At 47.4% G+C, this 19,590-nt stretch overlaps 1 protein-coding gene, 1 long non-coding RNA gene and 1 pseudogene across 6 annotated transcripts in view; 2 read left to right on the forward strand and 1 right to left on the reverse strand.

The window, feature by feature from the left end:
• The window catches only part of LOC115930164 (neuroblastoma breakpoint family member 9), a 469,129-nt gene that overhangs the window by 261,271 nt on the left and 188,268 nt on the right, over window positions 1-19,590 (forward strand). The gene's annotated exons all lie outside the window — the stretch shown is intronic.
• LOC115932726 (uncharacterized) lies at window positions 6,661-6,805 on the forward strand (annotated as a pseudogene).
• Window positions 18,606-19,511, reverse strand: LOC109023618 (uncharacterized). Its single transcript, XR_004068911.3, has 2 exons — window positions 19,293-19,511; window positions 18,606-18,850 (listed from the first exon to the last, which is right to left on the reverse strand). It is a non-coding gene; the product is annotated as an uncharacterized lncRNA (long non-coding RNA).

The following is a 19,590-nucleotide window of genomic DNA, read 5'->3' on the forward strand; positions in this document are numbered from 1 at the left end:
TCAGTCTCTTGTCCAATCAAAGCTGTAGTTATGGCTTGTGTAGGGAGGGCTCAGTCAGTTTATGGTTATTGGTGAGCTGCAAGTGCTTCAGCATTGCTTGTCTCAAGGCCAGTGCTTGTTTAGCTAGAGAAAAAAAGGAAGAAGAAAAAAACCTGTGGCAATTAGAACATAGTTTACTCTTTAAGTTGAGGGGCGCATGACTCCACCTTGCCTGGCGTGGCCTTAGGTCTCATTTATAATACCATATCTTCCCACTGCAAGGAGTCTGTTCTGTCAGTCTTAGGATCTCTATTTTAACAACAATGCTGGTCAGTTGTGTCTAAACCACAAAGGGAGAGAGTGTAAGGAGAGGTGTCTGAGATTCCAAATACTGGGCAGGAACTCAGTATTTAAGACTTCTCTGGGGTCTCCTTGGCCAAGAAGCACTCTGTCCAGTTGGTTGGGTGGCTTTGGATTTTAATTTTAGTTCTCAAAGCATTTCATTTGATGAAATTTTGCCATACTTTTTCTTTATTTTTAAAGCCTGTTATGTTCTATAAGAAATCTTTCTACTCAGGATAGTGAATGTATTCTCTTAATTTTATCTCTCTGTGAGTTCCAGCGTTTTAGTTTTACTTTTTAAATTGATGACATCTAAAATTCTACTCCTAACCAAAACATTCCTGGGGGTGACCAAGGACAACTCCAAAAATCTTCCATAAATGGAAGTAAGACATACTCCTTAAAGAACTTACTGGGATCCGGGCCTGCAGGGCACAGTGGCTTTAGTGCACCTCTGCTCTTAAGACTATTCAGAAATTGTCTTTGTGAACCCATCAGGCTGTTTCAAAATCAGCAATTTAGGGCTCGCTTGCAACATGCAGTTATGCAGCAGCTGTTTTGTGGATCTGGTGAGTGCCTGCATGCATAGTTCCCCGGGAATTTTCTAAATTTGAATTCTCATGGTATTTCAAGAGGCTCACTTGTCTCTTTCTTTTCTTTTCTTTCTTTTTTTTTTTTTTTGAGTCAGAGTCTTGCTCTGTCACCCAGGCTGGAGTGCAGTGGCTGGAGTGCAGTGGCTGGAGTGCAGTGGCTGGAGTGCAGTGGCTGGAGTGCAGTGGCCGATTTCAGATCACTGCAAGCTCCGCCTCCCGGGTTCATGACATTCTCCTGCCTCTGCCTCCCCAGTAGCTGGGACTACAGGCACCCGCCATCACGCCCGGCTAATTTTTTGTATTTTTAGTAGAGACGGGGTTTTACCGTGGTCTTCATCTGACCTCGTGATCCGTCCGCCTCAGTCTCCCAAAGTGTTGGGATTACAGGCATGAGCCACCGCGCCCGGCCAGTTGTCTCTTTCTTTTGCCTACTGCCGCACACATACCACCAAATCCTGCACTCCAAGCTGCTTCTACACCCTGGACTCCCAACCTCCAGTTAGAAAATCCACATCTTCCCGCACCTGCCTCAGGCTCCATCAGGCTACTCTGCCTCCTGCAGCAACCAGGCCAGGGGGAATCTGGATTCCTATTACACTTCTGAGGAAGGTGGTCAGGGAGTGTGGAGGATGTGGGTGGGAGGGGGTGAGGTTGAGGGCAGGAGTACACTGTGGTCTTCTGTCTTCTACCTCACTGGCCCAGGGGCTGCTCCCCCTCAGGTTGTCTGCTTTCAGCCCTGCCCTCTGAGCTCTGGCACTCAGGCTGGGATGCCGCTCAGTACAGAGGCTCTGCAGCCCTGCAGGGGTCTGACTGTTCCACACCAGCAGGATAAAGGCCACAGGGCATGCTGTGGTGGAAAAGCATGCAGAGGTGTGGGCTGAAGGCCTCTCTTTCCACAGTCCCTTTGAAGACACCATGGAAGTAGGTACCCCCTTGACAGACAAGGTGGCCCAAGGCCTGGCTTCACATGCAGGCTCTTGGGTCCCAGCGGGTCCTCTCTGTGCCTGGTATAGCCAACTGCTTCACGCATCTTACCCGGTTTCCTCTCCTCCACAACCCAAGCTCCTCCTCGACCCCCTTGCTCAGCTGTCCTCAGGACAGCAAGATCCCCAGCCCTTGGAAAAGCCCATCTCTAGTGCTTGGGGAGGGAGTTGGGTTCAGATGGTCTAACCACAGAAGAACAGAGAACCTGAGGCAGGAGGAAATCCCTTCCCTTGCTGGGTCTCTTGGCACAGCCCATCCAGGGGTCTGGGTCAGGGCCCAGGTATACTCTACCCTCCTTGAGGACCTGGGTTTTCAGGCCCCCGAGGTTGGTCAATGTGGAGTCTTTCCCACTGTTCATCTGGGAACTGAAGGAATATCCCATGGGGCCTTATCTTACTCATTAGAGACACCCAGAAAATACTCCATCCAGCAGAAACTGGGTGCAGTGTATCAGACTGCTATAGTTATAATAGCAGCGTGTGGAGGTCAGATACGTTTTGTGACTATTTTCTCTCTGTCTGTGTCTTGCTTGCCTTTTCACTTTCTTAGTGGTATCTTTTGATGAGAAGGTGTGGCTAATGTTGATGAAGTCTCATTTATCATGTCTTTCTTATATATGTATTTTTTCTGTGTCCTGCTTGTTGGTAGGCTAATCTTTGCCTGCCAACAAGTCAGAGAGTATCCTTGAAATGCTTTATATCTTTAACTTTTCAATTTTGGTGTGTAATGCACCTGAAATTACTTTTGTGTGTACTGTGAGGGAGAATAACATTGTTGGTCTCCCCCACCTCCATATAGAAGTTCATTAATTGAAATGATTTATTTTCTTTTATTGAACTGCTTTTATTGAAAACCCATTTGTTGACCGTATAGCTGTGGATCAATTTCAGGTCTTTTAACTCAGGCTGTTTATCTGTTTGTCACTCCTGATGCCTTGTCCCTAATAGCTTATAGTAAGCCTTAAAGTCAGATAGTACATGTCCTTGTTCTTTCTCACACATTGCAATCAATTTTGAAATAGCTAATAACTCATGAAACCATCACACACATCAGGATATGCTGTCACTTCATTCCTTTCTGATATGGTTTGGCCATGCCCTCACCCAAATCTCAACTTGAATTGTATCTCCCAGAATTCCCATGTGTTGTGGGAGGGACTTAGGAGGAGGTAATTGAATCATGGGGGCGGGTCTTTCCTGTGCTATTCGCCTGATAGCCAGTAAGTCTCACTATCTGATGGGTTCCTCAGGGGTTTCTGCTTTGGCTTCTTCCTCATTTTCTCTTGCTGCTGCCTTGTAAGAAGTGCCTTTTGCCTCCCGCCATGATTCTGAGGCCTCCCCAGTCATATGGAAATGTAAGTCCAATTAAACCTCTTTTTGGTCCTGGACTCTGTGATGTATTTGTCAGCAGCATGAAAACGGACTAATACACTCTCATTTCTGAGTGGGACACATGCTGTCACTCACATATGCTGGTTGCTGACTTGTGACGGAAGATTCTCTATTGTACCCTCTGGGGACAATACATCTCCAGTTCTCTGCGGGGAGGATGAACATGCAAAAAATCCACAACACTCAGCACAGTGTCTAGATTTAGTCCCATTAGTCTGAAGGGGACTAATGCCCTTATAAAAGGGACCCTGGGGAGCTGTCTCGCCCTCTTTCTGCCCCCTGAGGGTACAATGAGAAGGTGGCAGTCTACAACCAGAACAAAGGTCCTCACCATAACCCTACCATGTCGGCACCTTGATCTCGGACTTCCAACCTCCAGAACTGTGAGAAATCAATTTCTGTTGTGAATCAGCCACCCAGTTTATGGCACATTGTTATAGAAGCCCGAACTAAGACAGAGATGAAGTCCCTTGGAGGGTCTCTAATTTGCTAAGCTGGTCATCAGGCGGGATATTGCCAGTCAGAAACAGGAAGAGCTGACATTTTGTGTATATGAAAGAAGATAGTGGACAGGCCCATTGTGTCGGCTTTGTCCGCCTTGGCAACCTGGAGACGGAAACTCGATTCACCATCGCCAGCCACGGGAGGAATGGGAGGACCTCCAGAGGAGGTTAGGTCGACTTCATGGTAACTTTAGACCCGGAAACCTCCCAGGATTTTTCTTGTCTTCCCTTTGATCTCTCTTCCACCTCCCCAACAGGACAGGACTCGCCGCCTTTCTTTCCCGGCAGAAAGGGGTCCGTTGCGGACAAGATCAAAGTGAGCAGCTGGTTTCCCCTACGTGTCCTTCCGGGCCTGGGCGTCTCGGGATCTCAGGCTGACCCGACGCCTAACTCCCGGTGAGTGGGACCAGCAGGAGCCTGGAAGAGCGCACGCACCGAGGTGGAAGTTGGGCGCCGGGGGTCGAGAACCGCGGTCAAACCCTCTTCTTCCAGGGGCAACGCGCACCTGCCCCCGGGGATGCCGAAGGAAGTGGCCCATAAAGCTTCTCTGCAACCGAAAGAGGCCTGAAGCTCCAGGAGGGCCAAGAGGAGCCTCGTTGAGCGAACCCAGCCCTCTGCCTCGCTGGCTCTGGTCAACAGGCTCGGAAGAGGCTGATTTGGAGGACAGAACGGAAGAAAAGACCTAAAGGTTTCGAATCTCGTGACGTAGAGATGTTAAAAATCTCCAATCCTAAGGTCTGACTGTGCGGGAGAGCGAGGGGGTCTCAAGCTGGATCGACCCCTGAGCCTTCATCTGGAGAGTCCTCTGCACAAGCTCAGAGCAGGACAACGCGCATCAGTGGTTCCAAGAGGGGGCAACTTCGCCCTTACACGCCTCTCCCATCTCCGCTGGGACAGTAGGTCACGAATGGGGGAAGCGGGGAGGGAGAATGCTAACCCCCTGGCATCTACCTAGTCAGCGGCAGCGAGGGCTGCTGCTAAACACCTTACAATCCACTGGAGGGCCCCTTCCCTACCCCGAAGTAGCCATTCCGCAGAGGTGGAGAGACTCGCGTGTAGCTCAATGCCCACGCACTTAGCCGATGGGAAATCACAAATTGATGACCAGTTGGCTCTTGGATCTGAGGAAAAAACTCCAGCGTCAGAGGGAAGTCTCGAAGTTTTGCCCGGAGCAAACGGAAGGGTGGCGTTGTCATCGCCTAAGATGAGAAAGTGGTAGGTGTCACAGGTTGCAGGGGAGGGTCGGAGTCCAGCTGAGGGCCCCCTTCCTGGAAAGAGTTTCCCATCCAGCCCGTCTCGGTTTCCGCATCCGTCGGATTCCTTATGACGTTGAGGGTGCTGGCGTCTGGATCCTTTATGATACAGAGGGTGACCCCGTCTCACCCCGGGCGCCTCCGCGCTCCCGCCTCCTCCTGGCAACCTGGTGCGCGGCTCCAGACCTGGCGACCCACGACCGACTGGTCACTTGCTGCCACCTCGCAAAGGCGCATCTCTAGTCCAGTGGTGAGCTGCGGCCGGGTCGCTGCAACTCGCTCCAGGACTCGGGACTCGTGGCCTTGGTGTCCCTCACGGAGCCCTCGGTGTGTCGCCTGCAGGCTCTTTTTTTGAAGAAAGCAGGGAGGGAATGGCCTTGTGAGAGACTCCAGCAGCAAAGAGCGACCCTCACAAGGCCCAAGTCCTCCCAGAGCTCAGGGAAGCTGTCGCTTCTGACGGAAGAAGGGAGAGAAAGCTCCCTCTTGCATGTCCCTGGTGGTCTAGTGGCTAGGATTCGGCGCTTTCACCGCCGCGGCCCCGGTTTGATTCCCGGTCTGGGAATTGTTTTACACTGGCCGCCCTCCCGCGGGAATCTTCCTTCACTACGCTGTCAGCCGGCCTGCTCCAAGAGCCAGAAGCAGAACAGTCTCCGCAGCGAGGGGCAAAGCCGGGCGAAGGAGGGCAAGTGCTGGTGGACCACCTCTCACGACACACCGCTCCTATTTATCTCCGTGTCCGTCATCCGCGGAAGCAGCTTTAGAGAGCGACTGAGCGTCTCGCTCCGGTGTACACAGCTGGTCAGAGATTCCAGCCCCCATGGAGCTGCACCCAATAAGCCCACACTCTTTCCCGTCGCCACCCCGGAGACGCCCATCGGGCTGAGCTGCGAATAACTAAGAGAGAGGCCAAGCCAAGTCGTGGCGTTTGTGGCAGCCCCGGACACGGGCACCAGCCAGTCAGCGGAGCCGCCTCACCTCCGTTGCCGGCGAACGCACTCGTTAGGCCTTCGGAAGAGGCGACCGGAGGCGATGCCCGCGAATTTGTTAGGGGGGTAAGCGGCGGGTGAGGCCCTCCAGGGCGGTCCCGTTTGCTGATTGAGCGGTACACGGAAGCGATGTTCGCTGACCCAACAAGGACAGCAGGTGGAGTAGGCACAGATGGAAAACAGCTGCCGCTGCCCTAAGCAGAAGGCAGGTGGAAAAATCAGCACCAGGACGTCGAAGCGATGGTCCCACAGTCAAATCCCACGATGTCTACACTCTACCAAGCACTTGCGCACGCTCCGCCTTTTCCATTCAGTACTCCCAAGAGGGGTTCGGAAGAACCCCGAGTCCACTGTAAGCTCAGGGGAGAGCGGGAGCCAGGGAGGTGAAGGGCGCAGACTCCGCAGAGGCGGCGGGCAGAACCCCGGGGGGTGAGAGGGCGCGGTGGCTGAGGGGCGGGAGCCGCTGCTGAGAGGCGGCCTGGGTTGTCTTGTGGCATGACTGTCGGTGGAATCTTTGGTGGAGAGTGGTTTGGAAGACTGGCAAGGGGCGGCAGTGGGGAGGGTGGTGACCCTGAGCGACCGGCCAGGGCGAGGAGGCTGTGCTGTCCCTGTAGGCCATGTGCTCATTTCCACTTACCTGGCAGGGGAGACACCGTGGTCACGAAGGCGGTTCTCCCAGAGTGAAGCTTCTTCATCGCACTCTAGAGTTGCTGATCCCTGTGATTTCCTCCATGTGGGAAACGGTGTTTGTGCTAGAAGAGGCTGCGGTCTTTACCTGACATAACGGGGTTCAAGACTGACATCGCCTCACGCCCACCCGAAAACGTTTACATGGCTTGTCTCTTTTTTTTCTGTCCTAAAGTCGCCTCATCTTCACATCCCCTCATTTTTCCTTCCACACTCGAGAGTGTCTCTCTCTCTCATTAAAAGCGCCACCAAATATTTGAAATATCTCAACCAGAAAGACTGCAATAAATACATTATTTCATTCGTGGAAGGTACAGACCAGCTAGGTTGAGAGTTGTTTGATATTTTCTGCTAAACGGTGAGGCATAGAGTATTTGGAAGGTTGCTCTTTGGGCCGTTGTTTGTGTACTCTTGGGTTTCCCTCTTTTCCCCAGACAGTATGTTGCTGTGGGGCCAGCGGTAAACCCTGCTTTCCGGCTTTCTGGCTGCAGATAAAGGCCGCAGCTGGTGCAGGAATCAAAAGCAAACCAAAAGACACGTGGCTTCGCCGCTGTGGGTCAAAGATAGAGTCTGACTGTACCAGGATTCGGATTAGAACAGAGGTTGCTGCAGACACAACGCAGACTACTAACCACTAGAGAATCCCAAGGCGCCCCACACCTACTGCCCATCGTTTTGCTTCCCCATCCCTCTATTATTTATTTATATATTTTTTTGAGAGACAGAATTTCGCTTTGTCGCCCAGGCTGGAGGGCAGCGGCACGATCTCGGCTCACTGCTACCTCCGCCTCTTAGGTTCAAGCGATTCTCCTGCCTCAGCCTCCTAAGTAGCTGAGACTACAAGCGTGCGCCACCACGCCCAGCTAATTTTTGTATTTGTAGTAGAGACGGGCTTTCACCATGTTGGCCCGGCTGGTCTCGAACTCCTGACTTCAAGTGAGTGATCCACCCACCTCGGCCTCCCAAAGTGCTGGGATTACAGGCGAGAGCCAACGCACCTGGTCCCCCGATTTTTTTTAATGTAAAAGCATTATGCGATTTTTACTTCTTTATTCTTGGGCAGCTACAGGTTCTTGTGATTTTCTCTCACATCTTCTCCCCCATTTCCCCCTCTCCATTCTGATACATGTCCCATCTTCTCTGCTTCCAGCCGGTGCCCTCTCCACGGGCATCCTGGGCTGTCCCATTGTCTAGTCCTGGTCTCCCCTGCTTCTCCCTCCTCCTTTTCACGTTTTCCCTTTTGACTCCCCTGCCTCTTTCCCGCTCCCGCCCCACCGACCCCATCTACTGAAGCCGAGTTGAGTGAAGGGAGAGCAAGCGGAACAGATGATTGCCTGAAGGCGGCGCAAAAGAACAGAAAAAGCTACCGTGAGAGCCGTCGGGGAGTTCAGCTTCCCTTGGGCCCCACTTGGCTCAGGCTGGGGTCGCAGATCCAGGCATTTCCAGAGGCACTGGCTTCTGAAGCAGGCGAGGGTGAACGCAGGGTGAAGGCCATTCGGCCGCACTTCTGGCTTCAGAGCCACGCAATGCACGCGTTTCTAACGTGCAGCAAGACGATTAGTCGACTCAGCCTCTCCAGTTTTCCGAAGCTTTGTAGTCTGCACAGTTGTCCCGCAGAAAGCGAATGGCAAGCCCTAGGATTTTGTGATTGCTTAATGTATATAGAGATGAAAGTAAGCAATCGAGGTTGTCTCTGTGGCGCAGTCGGTTAGCGTGTTTGGCTGTTAATCGGAAAGTTGGTGGTTCGGGACCACCCAGGGACGTGATTTTAAATGTTGGTGGTTGTGGCCGGGTGCAGTGCCTCACGCCTATTAATCCCAACACTTTCATAGGCCGACGTAGGGGAAGCCTGCACTGAGCTCAGAAATTCAAGACCAGTGAGAATCCCATCTCATTTAAAAAAAAAAAAAATTGCAGTTGTATCTATCTCCTCAGACCTATCACTGTATTTAAAAGTGAAAGACTGTTTCCTTGTGGCTTGTGCATCCCATGAGGACAGACAGCAGAAGGTCCCCCTCCAAGCCTCCTAGGAAATAAGATCTCTGCAGCACAAACTAGCTTGTATGTATGGGAAACAAAGTATTTGAAGAAACAAACTTCAAAAATTCTGCCTTGCTTTCCACAAAAATTAATCCATCACAGTCTGCCTTCAAGTGGCATCATACCTCTTCACCTGACTCCTCTCCCTGACTTTATGCTATTGTCATGCATTTTACTTTACACCTGTTATAAACCTTACAATCCATCTCTATTACTTTTGTTTCAAGAGTCAGATGTGTATTGTTTGTTTGTTTTTGTTTTTTTGTTGTTGGTGGTGGTGTTTTTAAGAGGAGTCTTACTCTATCGGACAGGCTGGAGTGCAGTGGAACAGTCTTGGCTCACTGCAACCTCTGCTTTCCGGGTTCAAGTCATTCTTCTGACTCAGACTCCTGAGTAGCAGAGATTACAGGCTTGGTCCACCATATCTGACTAATTTTTGAATTTTTCGTAGAGAGGAAGGTTCACCATATTGGCCAGGCTGGTCTCGAACTCCTGACCTCAAGTGATCCGCCTTCCTCGGCCTCCCACAATGCTGGGATTCCAGGTGTGAGCCATCGTGCCCGGCTAAACAGTCAGATGTTAAAATTATATATTTGCCTTTGTAGATGTCATTTCTAGTGTCTTTTTTTTTATCCAGATTTTCATCTGGTGTCAGTTTCCTTCTGCCTGGAGGACTCCTCTAACTTGTCTATTAGGTGTCTTAAACTTGCACTATCATTCACTGATGCTCTGTCCATTAAAAAAAAAAAAAAAAAATTGTTGGCCGGGTGCGGTGGCTCACGTCTGTAATCCCAGCAATTTGGGAGGCCGAGGCGGGTGGATCAGGAAATCCAGACCATCCTGGCTAACACAGTGAAACCCCGTCTCTACTAAGAATACAAAAAATTAGCTGGCCGTGGTGGTGGGCGCCTGTAGTCCCAGCTACTCAGGAGGCTGAGGCGGGAGAATGGTGTGAACCCAGGAGACGGAGCTTGGAACCTGTCAAAAGGCATTCTTAGCCTTAAAAGAAAAGCCAGGGACATCCCTTGCCTCAGGACTCTCGAACTTAGAAAAACCTTTCACTCTCTATGTGGATGAATAACAAGGGACAGCTTTGGATGTTCTAACTCAAAGGCTGAGGAATTACTTTGGACCAGTGGCTTATTTCTCTAAACAGCTAGACCAGGTAGCAGCTGGGTGACCAGGAAGCTTGAGATCTGTGGCTACCATCACTCTATCGTTAGAAGAAACCACTAAGTTTACCTTGGGACAACAATTAGATGCCATACCACCCCACCCCCACCCCCTGCCACCCCATGAAGTACAGTACAGAGGGTCCTAGAGGCAAAAGTACACCAATGGCTAACAGAGGGCCAGTTACTTAAATATCAGACCCTTCTGCTTGACACCCGAGATGTTACCCTGAAAGTATGCTGATTTTTACACCCTGCTACTCTGTTGCTGCACCTCACGTCTCAAGAAACAGATCCCCAACTCATTGACTCCTGTGTGGAAACCACGGAAGAGCTCTACTCTAGAAGGCCCAACCTCGAAGACAAGCTCTTGTCTAACCCAAACGTTGAGTGGTTTAGAGATGGAAATAGCTATATTCATGAGGGAGTAAGAAAGGAAGCTTAGCCAACAAGAAATCATTGAGGCCAAGGGTTTACCTTCTCAGACTTCTGCTCCAAAAGCAGAATTAGCTGCTCTAATTAGGGCCTTCCAACCATGAAACGACAAGCTGGGCACGGTGGCTCACCCCTGTAATCCCAGCACTTTGGGAGGCCAAGGTGGGTGGATCACCTGAGGTTGGGAGTTCGAGACCGGCCTAGCCAACATGGCGAAACCCCGTCTCTACTAAAAATACAAAAATTAGCCGGGTGTGGTGGGGTGCGCCTGTAATCCCAGCTACTTGGGAGGCTGGGGCATGAGAATCCCTGAGTTTGCAGTGAGCTGAGATTGCAGTGAGCTGAGATCATGCCACTGCACTCCAGCCTGGGCGACACAGCAAGACTCCGTTTCAAAAAAAGAAGAAGAAAACCAAAACCCTCAAGAGTCAATGTGTTGACTGACTCTAAATGTGGGTTCCTGGTGCTCCATGCTCATGCAGCCATAGGGAAGGAAAGGGGACTATCAAAAGCCAAGGGATGCCCCATACAACTTTACTCAGATCTTGGAACTTTTAGATGCTGTCCAACTCCCAAAGAAATAACAATTACTCACTGCAGGGGACACCAGAAGGGAGACACTTTTAATGTTAGAGGAAATTCCCTGGTGGAAAGAGCAGCTAAGGCCACAGCTAAGGAAACCCTGGTATTTCAAGCTGCTGCACTACTACCAGGTACTGCATCCATGTCAGTGACACCATACTAAACCCCTAAGGAAATTAAAGGGACTGAGTAAAAGGCTTCCAGGGAGACCCCTCTGGATGGTTGCTAGAAAAGAACAAACTCTATTCCTGAGGCTGACAGATGGGAAATAATTAAACATTTTCATGATTCCTCACATTTGGGATGGGATTTTCCATTCAAATTAGTTTCCTAAATATTCTTGAGGAAGAGACTGTTCCAAACTATAAAAAGGATTACCACTCAGGAAGCCACCCCATACCCCGATCCCTGCTTAAACCTGTACAACACCAAGGAACATACCATGGTGAAGACTGGCAGATGGACTTAAGCCAGATGCCACCTTACAGGGAACTACAAGATTTGCTAGTATTTATAGACACTTTCAACAGGTGGATAGAAGCTTTCCCCACAAGGACAGGAAAAGTATTGGAAGTGTCTAAATTCTTCAAGAAATCATTCCAAGATTTGGATTACCAAAAGGTTTGCAAGGTGACAACTGACCTCACTTCACAGCTAAGGTGACCCAGTGAGGTCATGCCTCAGCCTTAGGCATTACCTATCTTCATTCCTCATGGAGATCTCAGTCTTCAAATAACAGATAGCCAATCGCGACATTAACAAAACTCTTTCAGTTTGGGGGCTTGCCTGCCCTGCGTCACTATCATTGTTTCCTTGGGTTTCCCAGGAATGCAGGTGTGAGACTGCCGCCCTGCTTATAGATCTGTTTCCCTGCAAGGAAACAGGAATATGTTGCCTGTGGCTTCCAGAGTTGGAGATACATGTAGTTGCACCCCTGAGGGCTAACATTTAATTTTGGAATCAAGTGATGCATTCAGACTGGTTACTATCATTCTGTGGTATATATTTAGTGAACACATTCATGATTGAGTTTCCTGCTTTTAGCTGGAGCAAGAAAGTTTTATAATTGTGATTCGTATGAAAAAATCATAGGCAAGGGAATGGATGTAAAATAAACTTTATTGTCAGAGGTTTCTAAAGGCTCATCCTTCAAGGAAAATGGACATATGCTGAAGAGCTGATAAACTGTCTACAGCAGTGTTATTCTAACCTAATCTTGATTCCAAGTTCTTGCCATTTTCCTCCAGCTGCTGTTGACTCCAGTTATATATAGGATGGGGGAAAGGGGATTATCTATGAATGTAGGCATCGCTTTCTCTTGGGGAGTTATCACATTGGCAGACTGAAGGGATGTGATTTCTACAATCAAACTATCCATTTGGAGTACAAATCTGGAGTGGCTGTAAAATTCGGTTCTCAGAGATGAGCTTGCAGATTCGGACTTTCAATTGTTCTGTTGTTTTAGTTTTTCTCATCAACTGGGGAACTGTTTGTGACTAAGCTTTGTTAAAAGTAGAGAAGAGCTTTTCATAGTTCCAACATTAGTTGTTACCTGAAACAAACAAAAACACACACACATACAATTAAACAGTAATCTTTGGTGAGGTCTTGCTGATACCTGAGGCTGGAGTGAGAGCTGAGTGGTGATACAGGCCGGGTGCAAACTGAGTGCAACTAAGTGGATAATCTCCAGTAGTGAACTACAGTCTAGAAGAAGATAGTAAGAATAGATTGAAAAAAAAGTCTCCTGAAATGAACTAGCTGGCCTGTGGTGTAGGACACAGGACCGCACCCAGCTTATGATTCTAAAAACCTTGCTCAAAGCCACTGCAGATGAGTTTGCTAGGTCTCTACCACCTCCTCAGCATCAATTGACTCTCCATAATACTCTTCTGGAGAGATATAAGGGTCTTTCAACCTCCCAGGAAGGGATTTGCTTAGCCTCAAATGTGCACATTCAGAAATAGCTTGTCGTAAGAAAGAGAGGATAGTTTGCAGAGAAATAACCCTCCTAAGTCCACATCCTATTCCTTTTAAATAAGAGAGTGGTACCAAGGGAACAGTTCTAGAATGTCAAAGCCAACAGGGTGCTCAGATACCACCCAAGTACAGTTCCATCTTTGGCCGTAAGGAGACAATGCTGTCATGAGGCTAAGGCCGTATGATCTGTAGGTGAAAAACCTGGGATGAGAATCGAGGCCTCAAACCTTTTCCCCTACATCAGAGAGTTTAGGAGCAGTTAGAGGGAAGGCTTCAATCTGGAGAACACTAACAGGCTCTAGAGATTATTGGGTCATGGTGGCTGGGACAGAAATAAGGATTCACGGAAAGATGTTTATAGTAAATGTTCTTTTGGGATTTTGCTTGATAAAAAGGCTGAGCAAAAGAAAAATTTATTTATTTATTTATTTATTTATTTTTTTTTTTAGACAGTTTCTCTCATGTTTCCCAGGCTGGAGTGCAATGCTGCAATCTTGGCTTACCACAACCTCCACCCCCTGGGGTTCAAGCAATTCTCCTGCCTCAGCCTCCCAAGTAGGTGTGCTTACAGGCATGCACCACCATGCCCAGCAAATTTTTTTTTTTTTTTTTTTTTTATTAGAGACGGGGTTCCTCCATGTTGGTCAGGCTGGTCTCAAACTCCCGACCTCAAGTGATCCTCCCATAGTGCTGGGATTACAGGCACCAGTCACCACACTTGGCCAAAAGTGAAAATTTTCTAATTGCAATTCTGAACCACTCAGGGGTTGTGAAATCTATATAGTGGACTTCTTACTACTACAGGCTTTATTTAAATTCTAGGTAGGGTGGATTACACATAGTAAAAGATTTTTTAAAAACTGATCACAGGACAGGCGCGGTGGCTCATGCCTGTAATCCCACACTTTGGGAGGCCGAGGCGGGTGGATCACGAGGTCAGGAGATTGAGACCATCCTGGCTAACACGGTGAAACCCCATCTCTACTAAAAATAGAAAAAAAAAAAAATTAGCTGGGCATGGTGGTGGGTGCCTGTAGTCCCGGCTACTCAGGACACTAAGGCAGGAGAATGGTGTGAAACCAGGTTTGGTTTTTCTCCTCAGTGGTAAGAGCTATGCACAATAGGGTAGCTAAGATATTATAATTTGAATCAATACATTTGTATTTTGCCAAGGACCAAGATGAACTATGATGATTTCAATTTTTTAGTACTTTATTTTAATCCGTTCGAAAATTAAGACTTTTGCTCCTTTTTTGGCTTATGGCACCTTTTCGGTTTTCACACTTTCTCAAAGACCAGTAACTTAGAATCTAAATTATGATTGCTTATTCTTTCAGTACTCTAGGGGAAAGTTGATTTAATCTTGACAAAATGTATTCAATTAAAATAATTGTTCTCTTAAATCTTTTCTTTCTTTTTTTCTTTTTTCTTCTTTGAGATGGAGTCTTGATCTTTCTCCCAGTCTAGTGTGCAGTGGCACAATGTTGGCTCACTGCAACCTCCACCTCCTGGGTTCAAATGACTCTCCTGCCTCAGCCTCCCGAGTAGCTGGGCCTATAGGTGTGTGCCATCAGACCTGGCTAATTTTTGTATTTTTAGTGGAGATGGGGTTTCACCATGTTGTTCTCTTAAATCTTTTCACCTTTTAAGTTTGTCCTTCTTTTCTCCAATTTGCAATAGTGGAGAGTGGCTTGCAGCTAAATAGTATACTTCTCAGAGCTACTTATTCCTGGAGCCTGGCAGTCTGCAGGCCTGGAGGGGGAGCATCTAGAAAGCAGCCCTCTCTAAGTTGGGAATAACTATGAGAATTGTGGGTTCTAAGGCTTTGAGCAGCTCTGGCCTCCCTGTCCTCATTTGTTTCTACTGTGGGGTGTGACAAGAGAAGGGACTCATCGGAGAGAGACTTCATATTGTGGCCTTTCACCGTTTACCTCTAGAAATTTGATTCAGGCAAGCCCGGGAGAGTCTCTGGTATTCTTCTCTGAGAAGAAGAATTCATTATACAGCTGGACAATGGAATCTATGATCTGCCTGTAGAGGTTAGAGGTGCATCCTGTTCCAGGAAATAATTACAATTTAGGCAAGTTATACATCTTTGCTTAAGAGAATGCTTTCTGCACATTTCATGTTCTTCCTTTCTATCTTAGCCTAGGGAGAAAACCGTGGGGACTCAGGGCTGGAACTTTAGTGTGATGGGGCAGAAGCTTAATTTTCACATGATTCTCAACAAATGGCAGCACATCCCATATATTATCATGTCCAATGGCTGCAATATGAAGGAGGCTTTTCCGAAATAGTTGCTGCTTTGGTAAAAAATTAACTAGATGGATTCAAAGTCAAATTTGAAGAAAGCTGAGCAGGCAGAAGAAACAATCAGTGAACCTGAAGATAAGGCAATGGAAATCATCCAGTTTGAGGAACAGAAATAAAAAACATTGAAGAAAAGTGAACAGAGCCTAAGTGACCATCAAGTGGACCACCATGTACATTGTGGAATTTCTTTTACTGTTGTTGTTGTTTTGGGGTGGGAGGGGGGATGGAGTTTCATTTCTGCTGCCCAGATTGGAATGCAATGGCGTGATCTCATCTCACCACAAACTCTGCCTCCTGGTTTCAAGCAATTCTCCCACCTCAGCCTCCCGAATAGCTGGGATTGCAGGCATGCACCACCATGCCTGGCTAATTTTATATTTTTAGTAGAGATGGCATTTCTCCATGTTGGTCAGGCTGGTCTCAAACTCCTGACCTCAGGGGATACTCCCGCCTGGGCCTCCCAAAATGCTGGGATTACAGGCATGAGCTACCGCTCCCAGCCTTGCATTGTGGAATTTCTAAACAAGAGGGAGAGAAGGGCAAAAGAGAATATTTGAAAAAATCATGGCTGAAAGCTTCCCAAATTTGAAGAAAGACATGAATACAAACACAGTAGCATAACAAACTCCAAGTAAGATAAACTTAAAGAGACCTACACCAAAACACATTATAATCAAACTTTCAAAAGTCAAAGACAGACAATCTTTAAATTGGTAAGAGAAAAGCAACTGGTCACATGCAAGAAATCTTTAATAAGATTATCAGCAGATTTCTCTTCAGAAACTTTGGAAGCAGGAAGGACAGGAAATCAAAAGCTGCCAACAACCAGGAGGGTTGGCTCATATCTATAATCCCAACACTTTGGGTGGCTGAGACAGGCAGATCACTTGAGGTCAGGAGCTCAAGACCAGCCTCACCAACATGGCAAAACACTGTCTCTATTAAAAATACAAAAATTAGCCAGGCGTGGTGGTGGCCGACTGTAATCCCAGCTACTTGAGAGACCAAGGTGGGAGAATCACTTGAACCTGGGAGGCAGAGGTTGCAGTAAGCCAAGATCTCACCACTGCACTCCAGCCTGGGTGATAGAGTGAGACTCTGTATTAATAAACAAACGAACAAAAGCTGCCGGTGAAGGGGAAAAGGATCAATAAATGGGCATTCCAAAAAGTCAAAAGTCACACAAATATCAATCCAAAATAAACTGGTTTCCTGACTGGAAATCAAACCCAGGCTATTGCAGCAAAACACAGAACATTAAGCACTGAACTGCAAGGTAGAGCAGACTTTATTGTGCATCCTGGAAGGGATCCAGAGCAGGCAGTTTGACCTTATGAAGAATTTTAACTTTGTTTCGGGTCAAATTTTGCTCTTAAATTTAGTCAAGAGAATTTTTTTCCCTACACAACACACGTAATATTGTCAAGAGAATTTTGAAGGGTAGCCATGACACCACTATGTGTGTTTGTTTTAATTTGATCTTCCTATGAACTGTTAAAATAAGAGAGCTCTAAAATCCTTTTTTTTTTTTAATTCAGGTGTCTTATTTAAGGGATCCATCTTCAGGCCATTGGCAATTAGAATTTCCAATGGTGTAATTATTGCAATAGCAATTCAACCAAATAGCCCCTTTCTGGAAAGCCCAGGATGTCATTTTCCAGGTTAACCTCCTGGGAAGGGCAAAGAAGAGGCAATCCCAAAGATTCCCCCGCAAGAAAAAAGTTCAATGCAAGGAGTAGACCACAGATGGGTAAGGATGAGGTTTGCCTCCAGCAACCCACAAATTTATGGGGACTTCCACTCACAGACCTGTGAATCCGTGATACCAGGTAGGCCCTCTTGGGACTGAGCTTTCCTAGAACTAACCAGGCAACAAGAATTGAGATGACAAAAGCCTCAAAGGGATGGGACTTCTTAAGACAAACCCCAAGAGCTTGACATGGTCAGAACAAAAAGTGTGCTGGGGTTCCCAGCCATTTTCAGACAGGCCACCTAGTATGACCTGAAAGTTACCGCCCCTTAGGTCCTTCGCACCCAGGGATCCAAAAATGGTCTTGAAGAAACAGAAAGGGAGAGTTGGAAGTAGATCAAAGGGAAAGAAAGAAAATCCTAGATTTCCTATCTGAAGGCACCATGAAGAGAAACTCCGTCTCCTCTGGGCGGCGTCCTCACGTTGCTGGTGAACCGAGTTCCGTTCTCCATTGGAGACCAAATCAGTTGACTTTGGCTTGACTCCTAGTCAAGAAGCCCCGCTTTGTCCTCCCCTGTTTAGCTCTTGGTCCTGAAGCACTTGATTATCTCTCCCGGGCTTTCGATGGATTTCAGGGATGCAACTAAGAAATTTGTTTTTAATACACTTACTTGAAGTAAGAATATTTTAAAGTATTTTTGCAAAGAAAAACGTTTCCTTTTGCAATGAAGACATTCAGATGTGAGGAAAATCACGCAGCTGGGGAAAGCAAATGCTGTTGAGAATGTCTCACAAACACAAATTCCACATCAGCAGGTAGGTTCGACCCTCAGGTTGGGCACATTTTAAGAGCACTGTTGGAACTTAAGATGAATCTAGGACATTCATGATTAATATTTTTAGTTTTTAGTACAATTTAATATTTTAAATTTAAGTACACATTCTGAAAATTGTATAACCAGCACAAGAAACCGGCTTTACGCCATATTTACAAACATAGGAAAGAAAGATGATATTTTAAATGACAATGCTTCATAAATGGCAACATTTTTAAAGTACCTAGAGAAACAAAGTTAACCTAGAATTCTATGCAAAAATAAAATTTCAAAACTGTGAGTGAAATAAGGACATTGAAAAACACAAAAGCTAAAAGAATTCACCAACCCACGCTACAAGAAATCTTGAGTCCTCCAGGCAGAAGCAAAAGGATACCAGATAAAAATGTGGACCTACACAAAGAAACGAATATTGGAAATGGCATTTAGAAAGCATGTACTACACGTTTTCTTATAATTTAAATCTTTCAAAAAATATTGGACGTAATAAATAAAAGTAATAATAATGAATCACAAAGGTTATAGTGCATAAAGTAGAAATACATAACACTAGGATAAAGGCCAGAAAGGGAGGCATAATGACACTAGAAAGCAGACTATGATAAATTAGAGATGTATCCCGGAAACCCTAAAGCAGCCTCTGAAATAAGAAAACGGTTATAGCTAATAAAGCAACAAAGGAAAGAAAACGGAAGGAAATAAAAGCTATGGAAACACTACGCTGGAACAACTACTCTCCAGGCCTCCACCCTATAGAAATACACCAGTGGCCAATGAGAGTGTACAAGAATGATGACTGCAGCATTACTTGTAATCATAAAATAATAAAACCAACGTAATTTTAAAGATATAGGAAAAGGGTTTTATTTATTTAACAGACAGACAATTGAACAAGCAAACAATGGGAGCAAGTCCTTTGCCAAAAGGATCACAGAGGTTCATGATGATGCTACTCCTCCAAGGATTTCAGAGTTCCCAGACGCCTAGTTTTCTGTCTAGTTTTTCTGGAAGATGTTATTCTTGGGGAGCAATAGGTCCTCGAGTTTGGTGCTCTTTCAGGTTCTCTCTCCATTTCCCCATTCTGCTACAATAAACAAACAAACAAACAAACAAAAACAATTCTCACTTCCAGAGGATCCCGCCTGTGCCTCTTCATGAGCCTTTCAGGAGGTCTGGATGTCTGGTCCACCGCTCCCCGGCTTCTTTCCCAGCTTTTGCTTTTCCCTTTCCCAGCTCTTGACCTCCCACCCCACGGCCGCACCACCGCCCAGCTGAGCCCCCGCGGCTCCATCGCGCAGAAGGTGCGCCAGAGGCCCTGCCAGTTGCCCTCCCTGCCGGCTGCCGAGAAATCAACGCTTTGTAAAAAGAACTTCCCCGTGGAAAAAATCTCTTGATTTCCACTCTCAGGGCTCTTCAAAGGACTAAAAGCTAAAGGCGACGATGAATTCATTCCACAAGTCCTAGTCACGCGCCCTGGTGAGTACCAGACCCTGCTTTCCCCGAGGGGACCCACGAGCGACCCTCACCACCATCCCTGCCCTGGTGGAGCCCCCGTGCGGAACACAGGATCCGAAGATGGCAGCGGAAGCTCCTCAGCGGCCCCGAAATCGACTGGGCAGGGTGGGCACAGGGTCCTTCAATGGGTGAAGGCAGCGCAAAGAACGGGAAGAACCATCCCGGGAGCCCACAGGGCGTTCAGCTTCCCTTGGGGCCCCAGGCAGCTCGGGCTGGGTCGCCCACCAGGGAGTTTCTAGAAGCTTCTGCAGCAGGCGTGCGGCAGGGCGGGCGAAGGCAATTCGGCTGTTCTTCTGGCTCCAGAATCTC

Source organism: Gorilla gorilla, chromosome 1 (assembly GCF_029281585.2).
Source record: "Gorilla gorilla gorilla isolate KB3781 chromosome 1, NHGRI_mGorGor1-v2.1_pri, whole genome shotgun sequence".
NCBI classification, from domain to species: domain Eukaryota; kingdom Metazoa; phylum Chordata; class Mammalia; order Primates; family Hominidae; genus Gorilla; species Gorilla gorilla.